Source organism: Marmota monax, unplaced genomic scaffold, assembly GCF_021218885.2.
Source record: "Marmota monax isolate L192 unplaced genomic scaffold, Marmota_monax_Labrador192_F-V1.1 WCK01_AAM20220418_F8-fsc00009, whole genome shotgun sequence".
Classification (NCBI taxonomy): Eukaryota; Metazoa; Chordata; class Mammalia; order Rodentia; family Sciuridae; genus Marmota; species Marmota monax.
This window is the reverse complement of record NW_026694710.1, coordinates 20,115,133-20,125,949: the sequence shown is the minus strand read 5'-3', so window position 1 is coordinate 20,125,949 and position 10,817 is coordinate 20,115,133. Positions and strand designations below refer to the sequence as shown.

At 44.1% G+C, this 10,817-nt stretch overlaps 1 long non-coding RNA gene across 1 annotated transcript; it reads right to left on the bottom strand.

The window, feature by feature from the left end:
* Positions 1-2,787: 2,787 nt before the first annotated feature.
* LOC124078759 (uncharacterized) lies at positions 2,788-9,703 on the bottom strand. The gene is made up of 3 exons (XR_006847038.2): positions 9,312-9,703; positions 4,422-5,947; positions 2,788-3,764 (listed from the first exon to the last, which is right to left on the bottom strand). It is a non-coding gene; the product is annotated as an uncharacterized LOC124078759 (long non-coding RNA).
* Between the last annotated feature and the right edge of the window lie 1,114 nt (positions 9,704-10,817).

The following is a 10,817-nucleotide window of genomic DNA, read 5'->3' as shown; positions in this document are numbered from 1 at the left end:
GGCAGTACCAGAGGGACTTTGGGATTAAGAGTGAGGCTGAGATGTGGACTCTGAGCTGGGGGCGTGGGTTGTTGATGGGCTTTTCAGAAAGCAAACAGGGGAAGAGCTGATGTTGGAGCCAAAAAACTTCAGGGTGGGGGTGTTTGGAGCTGGAGGTTTCTGTATGGTATTCATGTGCAAATTATTGGGAGAGGGGCTTAGCGGGAGCTCTGGGGACAGATGAGGGAGAAAAGATGAATGGAGGGCAAGTGGAGAACTCGGTGAAACTTCCTGCTGAAAGCCCCTCAAGGTCTCATGCTGAAGGCGGATACATCACTGAAATGCTGAATAGTTCCCTCCTGCAGACATCTTTGCCTGTCAGGGAAGAATGAAGTACACATTCAGCACAACAGCCCAAGTCTTGTCCCCAAGGATCTACATTTTGTACCGGCTTCTTTTCTCCTGCCAGGGAAGACAGTTCATTTGCTTAATAAGAAAATCTGTACCATTCACTCATTTGCCTACAGATATTAAGCTTCAGGTAAGATGTGGATTTTTCTGTTACTTTCTAAATAAACCCAGCTGCTGGAATGTGTGTCTAGTGGGAGAATCTGTGAGCTAAGATGCATTAGTGTTGTAAAAGATGAGCTTAAAGCCCAAAATGACTAAGCCCAAAATGAATTGTGTGTTTAGAGACTTGATAAGAGCTTCCATCAACCCACAGGTGAGGGGGGGCTTGAGCATAGGGCGGGGGTGGCCTTCAGTCCTGCAGAGTTGCTGGTCTCGCCATCGTCTCTTGTGGCCTTCCCTTCCTTTGACAGACACCTTGAATCATCTCTAATGTCAATAATTCTGTATACTTATGAAGCCCTTTGCAGGATTTCTGTGATGACACATGCCATAATAATCCTGACAAGGAGAATTGACAGGTAAATCCATCTCATTTGCAGAGGGGAACACTGAGGCCCAGGGAGATGAACTGCTTTTGCTCAAGGACACGCATCTCGTAAGTGGCCTACATGAGATGACAGTTGGCCCAGCCCCTCCCGCCCACTCCTCGAGCAGATGTCCTTGTTCAGCCTGCGTTTTCTCACTGGGACCATGAATAGTCAACTCAATGATGCCTCCTCTTCTGGTCTTCTGCCTCTTGGATTTTTTGGTTTATACTGTAGAAAACTCCAATTCCCGTGACAGGGTTTGAATCAGGACCATTCTTAAACATCCTTAAACACCTTTACTGTCACCACAGAGCCTGCCAGCAATAGCTTGACATCCTGTGAGAGGCCCAAGGCCTACCACAATCTGTCACAGACGGTGTGCCCTAGATAGGCCAGGGGCCCTGGTCCCCACACACGTGCCTTCTCATTGCTTCCTGAACTTCCTTGTGGCCTTTCTTCAGCAAGTTGCACTTCTCCCTCTTCCACCTATAATTTAAATCTGGCTCATTCTTTAAGGCCCAGGTCCAACTCCATGTCTTTCATGAAGTCGTTCTCCATCACAGAAGATGGAGGTCCAACTCCACAGCCTCCTTCTCTGTACAAGGCTGTAGTTCCTTCTAGATCTGTTGTATTCCTAATGTCCAGGCCTGAACCACACCACATTTTCCATTCTTTGAGAGATATCAGGGATTCTACCTCATTCTTCACTTACCATCATTGTGCATACTCACTAAACACCTATTTAATGAATAAATTTGCTTGTAAAAAGTGTTTCAGGAAGGTCAACAGACAAGGGCACATATATAGTGTTAGACTTTTAGAGAAATAGATCATTTTGGGCTCCAAAGAAGAGTGCTCCCTGATTTGCTTGTGTCCTGCAGGCACCTTCCTCTCTGTCGTAAGGATTTTGTGGACCACTTGCTGAAAACACTGATGGCATCTCGTCCAGGCACATGGACCTTGCAGACTCCCCAGGGGATCTGCATGCTAAACCATGCTGGGGACCCCCCAGCACAGAATGCTGAAGATCTTTAAGATCCAACGTTGTTGATCCAAGAGACGAGTCAAATTGGTTGAAGATGAGATAAATTCCTTCATAAGTCCAGGGTTACTACTTTGGGGTTCTCCTCTTGGTCACAAGTTCCTGAGGCTCACAAATGGATTCAGGCCTGTTTTGAGTCCCAGCAGGAAACATACCAGTGGCTTCCAGAGAGGTGCAGGTGCAGGTGGAGTCTCTGATTTTAGTCTTCCTCCTGTTTCAACTTTATTCTCTGATACCCTATTCTTTTTTTAATAGTTGGTATTTCACTGTCAGGTTTTTTTTTTTTTTTATAATTTCTTTTAGATCTTCAAACTGTCCCCTTCCCCCAGCTGCTCATTTTATGAACACACCTTCTCCCCCTGCATAAGGAATCTTTTATGCTGCTCTGGTTGCATATGCCTGCCCTCTCTCTTTGATATGGTGCTGTCAGGTCTTGTTTTTCGTGGTCTCCACAGTGGAGCCCACTGTGGGAAACTTCTGCGGGAGGTGTTCAGAGTAGGACCTGTGGCACGTTGTGTCATCTCACTAAATGTTCTGTCTCCGAGGTGGATATAGTGGTGCGTCTGGGTCAGTATCTGTGGGAGTTTGTGTATTCATCAAGATGCCAGAATTGTAAATTAGGTTTTCCTGCTACTAAAGAAACATATATATGTACATATATACATACTTCCCTTGAATAAATATATGTATTATATTTACATATATTTATATATTTATCTATTATCGATGAATATATTTACCTCTATATATTTTTCTCTCTTGCTTTTGTGGACTTAGTTTGGATAATTGTGAAGGATTCTCTACACCATAAAAAACACAAAATGAACACCAAGAATCACAGCTCCTTTTATTGCCTTCCCTATTAGTACAATCACTTCTATTGCTCTAAAGGGCAATTGTCCTCTTGCAGAAGACTAGAAGTGGGGACTCTATTTAGTTGACTGTTTAGTCTCAATGAGGAAGAAGTCCTACATATGCCTCTTCAGCTGACCAAAGCATCCAAGGTGCCGTTCTCATGCTGTCTTTGTGTCCATTGGCTGGCAGTGATTTGGCCTGGACATCTCCTCTGGGTTGATGTTTCTCTACCTGTCCATCCCACCTCCGGGGGACCTAGTCACCTTCTCTTGCTCCTTGATCCTCACTGTTATTATGCTAGTTTGAGAAACCCATAAGCTTCCCTTCCCCTACTTTGAGGATTTCTGGTGTTGAATGGAGTCAGCAGGGTCTACGTTGTCAGTACCTAAAAATCACGATTTACCCTATGGATTTAAAAAGGAAGAAATGGAAACTCAGTGTGGGAGGGGAACTGATGCTGACTGCATCCCTCTCACAGGTGAGGTGTAAGTTCTGATGCCCTGGTAACGATGAAGACCATAATGATTCTCTTCTCCCCCCAACCTGGTATGAACCCCTGGATGTGCTTGATGTCAAATCCTCACCACGGTTCCTATAAGGAAGATGACATCATCCTTCCCACCATGAAGATGCTGAAATTCTGGAAAGTCAGGTCATTGGCTCAGGGACACAGAGCAGAAAGACAGCAGAAGCTAGATGTGAAACCAGGCTCTGCCCCTTTCCCCTCTGCTTGGAGTCCTGTGGGAATGAAATGTCTTGGGCACCCGGACTCCAAGAGATGATACATCCCTGCCATCAGAGTCCCGCCAGACAGCTCCGGGTTCCCAGCTCTCCTTGTCACATGCTGCACTCAAGTTCCCTCTTCTCTTCCCACTCTGTGTCCAAGGATGTCAACCAGTCCTTGGAATATTTTCTGGATGATACTGAGTGGAAAAATACCAACAGGGAACCTAGGAAGGGAAAAAAAAAGTGAAGAGAAGACAAGTACCCTATTTATCACTCTTGACTCTGTTACAAAAGATCTGCAAAGCTTACAAAAAAAAAATCAACCTGCAAATCATGTTATGGTTAATAAAACAGTAAATTAAGCCTCCCTGGCTCTACCTGCAGTGTCCTGAAGGGACTCACAGTGCCCTTTCTGTGTTTTATTTTAGGGCCCAGTACAAAAGGTTTTCACCTTAAAGTAATTAACTTTTTATCATTAAGATTCTGAAAAATTGAATTGTGCTGGACACAGGTCACCGTAATGAGAATTTAATGGCGACGTATCACAATGCAAGCTCAGCTTTGAATGCACGCTGAAGGCGTCACATTGCTACTGACCTATGCAAATCTCCATCTTGCTGGCCCTTATTCTTCCCCACTGTGGCATCCAGGCCCCCTCCCCACTCTCCCCTCATCTCCTTAAACAATGATTCCCTCATTTTCATATTAATTGCATCACTTAACTGAGATAATGCTCCCTCTGAAATGAGCAAAGGGATGAATCACCGAAACGGGCCATTATTCTTTTTGCTTAACCAATTTCACAGGCCCCGCACAAAGCACTGCCTTCATTTGGCTTCCTATAATTGCTTATCATTAGGCCCAGCCGCCCCACGAAGTACCTTTTTATTTATTTAAGTCTCATCTCTGATGGATGGAAAATGATTCACTTGCATATCTGAAGAGTCCAGACTGTTCTGTGACCAGGCAAGAGGGCGGTAGAATACCCCAGAGAGCTTTGGAGGCAGAATATCAAGGAAGAGCAGCAAGGGTGTCTGGCTCTGCACTTGCCCCATTCCCCATGGAGATTCTGGGGACAGCCATGGCTGCCAAGTGACCTACAGGCGTCTTAGTCCCAGTCCCAGTCTTCCCATAACACAGAGAAGACAGTGCTTAATCCACATGATAGTGGCATCTCAGTGCCCGCCCACAGCTGGTGCACAGGGCTACCAAGTGCCCTCGTCATCTGGAACCACAGCAGCCCGCTGTGGGCAGTTGAGTCGGGCAAGAGAGAGGCTGCACCTGGACCCCAACCTGGTGTTCCAGGCCCATGGTCATGCGATGGCTGGAGGAACATGTGGAGGATCGCTATTCATTTTCTTTCTTTCTCCTTTAGGGAGCACAGGATGGTGAATGAGAATGAGAGAAGGAGAGGACATTTTCCAGGGGAAATGATGATGTTGTCGGCCACAGCCACCCTCTGAAAGGCATCCGGGAGAACGGCTCCCTCACTGCAGAAGAGAAAAACTCCCGCCAGCCTGTCAGCCGATCTGGGCTAGAACATTCCCTGGAGGTTTGCTCGAAGTACATGGTGTGCTTTTGTTCCTGAGGATGAGAGAGTTTGTCGCTGAGCTGGCTGTCCCTGGCCACGCAGTCCTCTCTGTCGTAATATTGCTTCTCAGATCTCGCCGCTGTGACTCATGCTCCCATCCTGTTTGGGGGCTGCTCTGACTTTACCTGTGCATCTCATCCACCCTGGTGCTCAGCTCTCACCAGGGCTCCCCAGCTTGACACCTCCAGCCAACCCATCAGGAGCCTAGCAGGGTATAAACAACTTCCCTGAGAAGGACAGTTTCCTATTGTGTGTTTGAGATGTTCCTAGGGTGGCTGTTAGGGATCAAAATTCAATGCACACCATCACCCTCCTTCACACAGAAGGAGATGACTTTGATAGTACTCTGATCAGGGAGGAGATTGACATAGGGTGGTAGCTCTCAAACGTGCCTGGTAACCAGCAACAGCAGCAGCAGCTGAGAACTGTTAGAACTGTCAATTCCCAGACTCATCCCAGACAGCCAAGCAGAGAATCTGAGGATGGGCTCCAGCAGTCTGGGTTTCACAGGCCAAGCCCTCTGGGTCATGTTGATGGTCAGCAGATGCAGGACAAGTGGCCTAGTGCGTCTTATTTTGTGTTGGCTGTTCTGTGTTCTCATGATACTCTCGCATGCATCATCTTGCTGAACTTCACACGACTTCAGGCAATTGGCTGGAGAAGACAAAGCTGGGAGGTTCTTCCCATTTCGCAGATGAGAAGGTGCAAATCATCAATGCTGTATAACTTGTGCATGGTCCCCCACTTCCGGAGCTGGAAACTGCCTTTCTGCTTCTTGGCCACTCTGACCCGGTGAAGGAAGACAGAGAGAAGTGTCTGGGAGAACAGTAGCAGAACATGAAAAGGGAGGGTTTCATAATCCTCCAGGTATGATGTAGACCACACCATCACCCTAGGAAAGGGGAAGGCTTGAGGGTAAGGCTCAGTGTTTTCATTTGCCACAAAGAGTGCAGGGCTAGGGTCTAAAGTTGGAATGACACAGGGTAACTTGTGCTCTATTTCCTCTCATGTGCTGTGGGTCCTTGGCCAAAGTCCCAGACTTTCTGAACCTTGGTTTTTGACTATGAAAGAGGGCTGACGATAGAAGTGTGTAGCATAGAGGTTGCACTGAGGGTCAAAGAACATAGTGCATGTGAGTTCATTTGCAGACACTTCAGTCATAGTGAGCAGTTGGTTTTTATGTTACTGTTACCATTAGGAATTTTTAAAAAAGGGAGGTAAAGACTAGCTTATTACTCAGCTCTTAACTGTTCAAGATGGTGAATGATATGTTAACATGAGCAGCCATTTACTGGACTCCTCTCCCATGTCTGGGATTGCTTCAAGGGGTGCCCTCATAGGCACAGGGCAGGGAGTTGGGCGAGAGTTCTGGCTGAGAAGCTGGGACCAGACTGGAGCATTTCCCAGGATGGGTTGGGGTTGCAGAGATGGAAGGAGACCTTGAACTGCATTGGGCCTGAAGTTAAGAACAGATAACCCGGCAGTGCAAGACCATGCGTTAGATGGTTACCATGACAGATGGGGACCTAATTCACAGAAGTTTCTGCAGCTCTTTTAGGACAGGTCCATGGGCCATCGATGGCAATGGAGGCTTATTTTATTATGGGCCTGGCATTGTGGCACAAAGATGGTCTGATCGTTAGCCCTCTACTGTGCTGGATGCTGTAGAAGATTAAACTTGATATTGTATTTTTGAAGGATGCTGGGAATGACTGGAAGTGAATCATTTCCTTACCTCCTACACTGATAGGGGAGAACGCAAGGATCATTTGTGGTGTTCCCTTCCCCATCAGGATAAAAGGCAGGACCTACTTTATTGGAGGTGTCTTCCTTGGCTCACGCTTAGACTGTGGAATGGGTTCACTCCATGGAAAGTTAAAGCAGGTGGAGACCTGTCTCCTTGTCCTACCCCTGACTCAATAGCAGAGGTGGACCGTGGCCCTCTTTATGTATCTGATTTGGGAAAGGTCACTCAGGTTGTTCTCCAGGCTCATTTTCCCTCTGTACCCACCCCGTCAATGTCCCTCAAGGTATGTTTGCTAGGTGGAGGGGGCTTTGTTCTACTAGTCACATTCTCCAGTCCAGATTTTATCAGAACTGGGTCGTGGAATATCTTATGCCTGCATGACTATTATGAATTTGTATTTAATTGTTATGTTATGATTATATATAGTCATGTACAAATGTGATTAATTTATATTAGTTGATCAAAACATGCCATGGACTGAATGTTTGTGTCTTCCAAAATTCATGTGTTGAAGCCTGAACCACAGTGTGATGGCATTGGAGGTGGGGCCATTGGGTGATTAGGTTTAGATGAGGCCATGAGAGTGGACCTCCATGATGGGATTTGAGTTCTAAGATGAAGAGGAAGAAAGATCCATGCTTTCTCTCTTCCCCCCATGGAAGGATACAAGGAGACAGTAGGTGTCTTCAAGTCAGGAGGAGGGCTCTTATCAGGAATTGAGTATGTCAGTATCTCCATCTTTGACTTTCATCCTCTGTAACTATGAGAAATAAACACCTGTTGTTTGGACACCCAGCCTAGGGCGTTTTGTTATAGTAGCCAGAGATGACTAGCACACACCAGTTGATAGTTTGCCTCCTGTTTGACAAATGGTCCCTGTGACTGAACCTCATTTGTCAGAACTCCAAAGGAATTATGAGCAGCACCCTAACTCCTCAACAGCACAATCTGTTCAAGCCTCTGCAGGCTACTGGTCCTTGCTGTAACTTCCACTACTTCTGAGCAAACTCCTCATTAGCTTCTGATTGAATGGTATCAGTTGCAGGGAGCTTACCACTTTCCAAAGCAAACTTTTTCATCTAGATTATGAAAAGGAAATGAAATAAATGGCCAGTGAATTCTCAGTAGCTAGAGTCACGTGTGACATTTATCAGAGGCTGATAAATGGAAATTAGTGACCACATGAATATAAAGTATATTTATTCCAATGATAGGCTTGGATAGTTTATTCAAACTTATTTCTAATAATGCAGAAATGAGGACCAGGGATCTCAAGTAACTTTCTCAAGTTCAGTCAGTAGAAGGCCCAGAACTAGAACCACACTCCCTTGATATCTTGGTGTCAACTGTGGTGTCTCTTAATGTGAAAAGTTTTCTCCTTGTGGGACTTAAAATCCACAATAGACAACGAAAGAGAAATGCTTAAAACCAAGTAGAGAATGATGAAGCAGCCATGGGTTGTACTGACATGCAAGGCCATTGACTTCAGAAATGAAAAAAAAACAATTGATGTGGCTACAATTTTTGACATCATCTTCCAATATTAGCATAGGTAGAATCTACCTGAGCAGGACTTAGAGGGGTGCAGAAACAGAGATGAGTGAACTTCAGGCAAAGGTGTTAGGAACACCACAAGTTTGGTGAATGTGGAGAAGAGGAGGAGACTGTGGGGAAATGGTGGAAATAAGGTAGAGGGCAAGTAGGGACAGGTCATGGAGGGGTTCTTAAAGGACAGGTTCAAGGACAGCAGAGAGGTGGTGTAACTTCTTGATACTGGGAAAAACGAGAATAAGGTGGTGTTTCATGAAGAGCAATGTGAAAGGGATATTTGGGATGCATCAGAGCAGGAGAAGCCAGAAGCTCATATGAATCTATTGTATTCCAAAAGAGCATATTTAGCAAATTTCAATATGGTGTCTTTCCCCACCAATGTTCTTTTGAAAGTAGGCAGGCTGATTGGGGTGGGCTTCCTTGATAATCCTGAATCACCCTCTCTGGATCTCAGTTTATTTGGCTTTAAATAGTAGTCAAACTATTCCATAAACTACCTCTTTGCGCAGGGTGTGACTACTTTATTTCTCACATCAGATCGTGCCAAAGTGTGTAGAGTTGGAGTTAGGAGCCACTGACTTTCCTTGCTTTTGAATTGAAGTGATAAAAGCTGTATTTTAAGAGAAATTGCCAACTGGTAGAAAAGAGATTTTCATTGCTGTGAACAACATGTTATTAAAATAAACAGGTTGACTTAAGTTGACATATACCATAAAAATTGAACTGCCAGAGAGCTGAGCTTAGAATAATCATACTGGAGAAAAATTATCCTTCACAATTAAAGAGCACCTTATCATTTATATTAGTTTATGTGGGTTCAACAGCTGCACAGAAGAAGCTAAAAATGTAGTAGTTCAAATACAAAGTTACTTTCCTTCTCACCTGAGAATCTAGCAGGGATATTCCAGGTCAGCAGAGGTGGTTGCCGTTTGGAAATAGGGGGTGTATTTCTCCCTCGTGTGGTCTTTTAGGGACTCAGGAACTTACTGGCTCTGCCATATTCAATGTACTGGTTCCAAGGCTATCTCAATTCCTGTTATTTTAGCTGAAGAAGTGAACATGGCACAGGCTGGACAGTCTTGTGGGCTAGGACCTGATGTGGCGCACATAACTTCCTCTCATAATCCATTGGCTCAAACCTAGTCACATGGCCATACTGAATTACAGGAGAGGCTGAGAAATCCAGATGAGTTCTGCATTCAGAAAGAATGACAAGATCTTAGTGAAGAGTTGGAATTCTTCTTATAGAAATCTAGTTCCTGTTCTACTGTCAAAGACCGTGAAACTCTGGCTAGGTGGATTATTTTAGAAAACATTGACTATTAATGCATGATCTAGGAAAGTTTCAAGGTCACCTAATTATCTCTGTATTTATACTCCAGCCAAAAAGTTAATTATTCCTAAAGCCAAAGATCTGAAGAACATCTACAGTGTGCACAGCTCCTCCCCTGTGTGGTGTGGTTGTCACAGTTCTGCTGGCTTCCTAATTAAAGACTGATTCCTCCAGATACTGAACGGAGAAGAGGCACCCACAGCTTTTTATTGCTGAACACTGTTTGAAACCATAATCACACACCTTATTTCCAAGATGGGTTGAATCTTTCTGGGGGAAGGCAATAACATTTCTTGCTATTTTATAAAATTTTTGTAACATCTTGCATGGAGCATTGACTACTCCCAGTTCCTCACCTTTATCTGGTTTATTAAACCATTTAAGTCCAGTTCCTTCTGGTAAATTTTTATTTTGAAATATGGACCCAAAGTGTGATCAATTTTTATATATTCATATATACATGATTTATATTTACATATATAAATTCATATATTCATGAATGAATAAATCAGCTAAAGGTGTGGAGCTGAGAGTAAAAGTCCCTGTGCTAGATGTTATAAGAACTGTATAAAACAACAAAAAAATTCACTCCCTCTCTTCTTGGGGAATTTATAGCCTTATGAACATAAGGGTTTAATCACCTCGTTCATCCTGCAAGATGGTTGGGTAAAATAAAATGAAGTAAAGAATGTGAAAGAGATATGAAATTACAAAATTCGATGTAGATACATAAGATCACCCATAAATCAAAGGCATTTCTGAATATCAATGACAAATCCTCTGAGAAGGAAATGAGGAAAACTACCCCATTTACAATAACCTCAAAAAAAAAAAATAAGATACTTGGGAATCAATGAAAGAGGTGAGATATCTATACAATGAAACTACAGGAGAAGATGGAAAGATCTACCTTGCTCTTGGATAGGCACAATTAATATTATCCAAATTACCATACTATCCAAAGCACTATACAGACTTAATGCAATTCCAATCAAAATCCCAATGGCATTCCTCATAGAAATAGAAAAAGCAATCATGAAATTCATCTGGAAAAA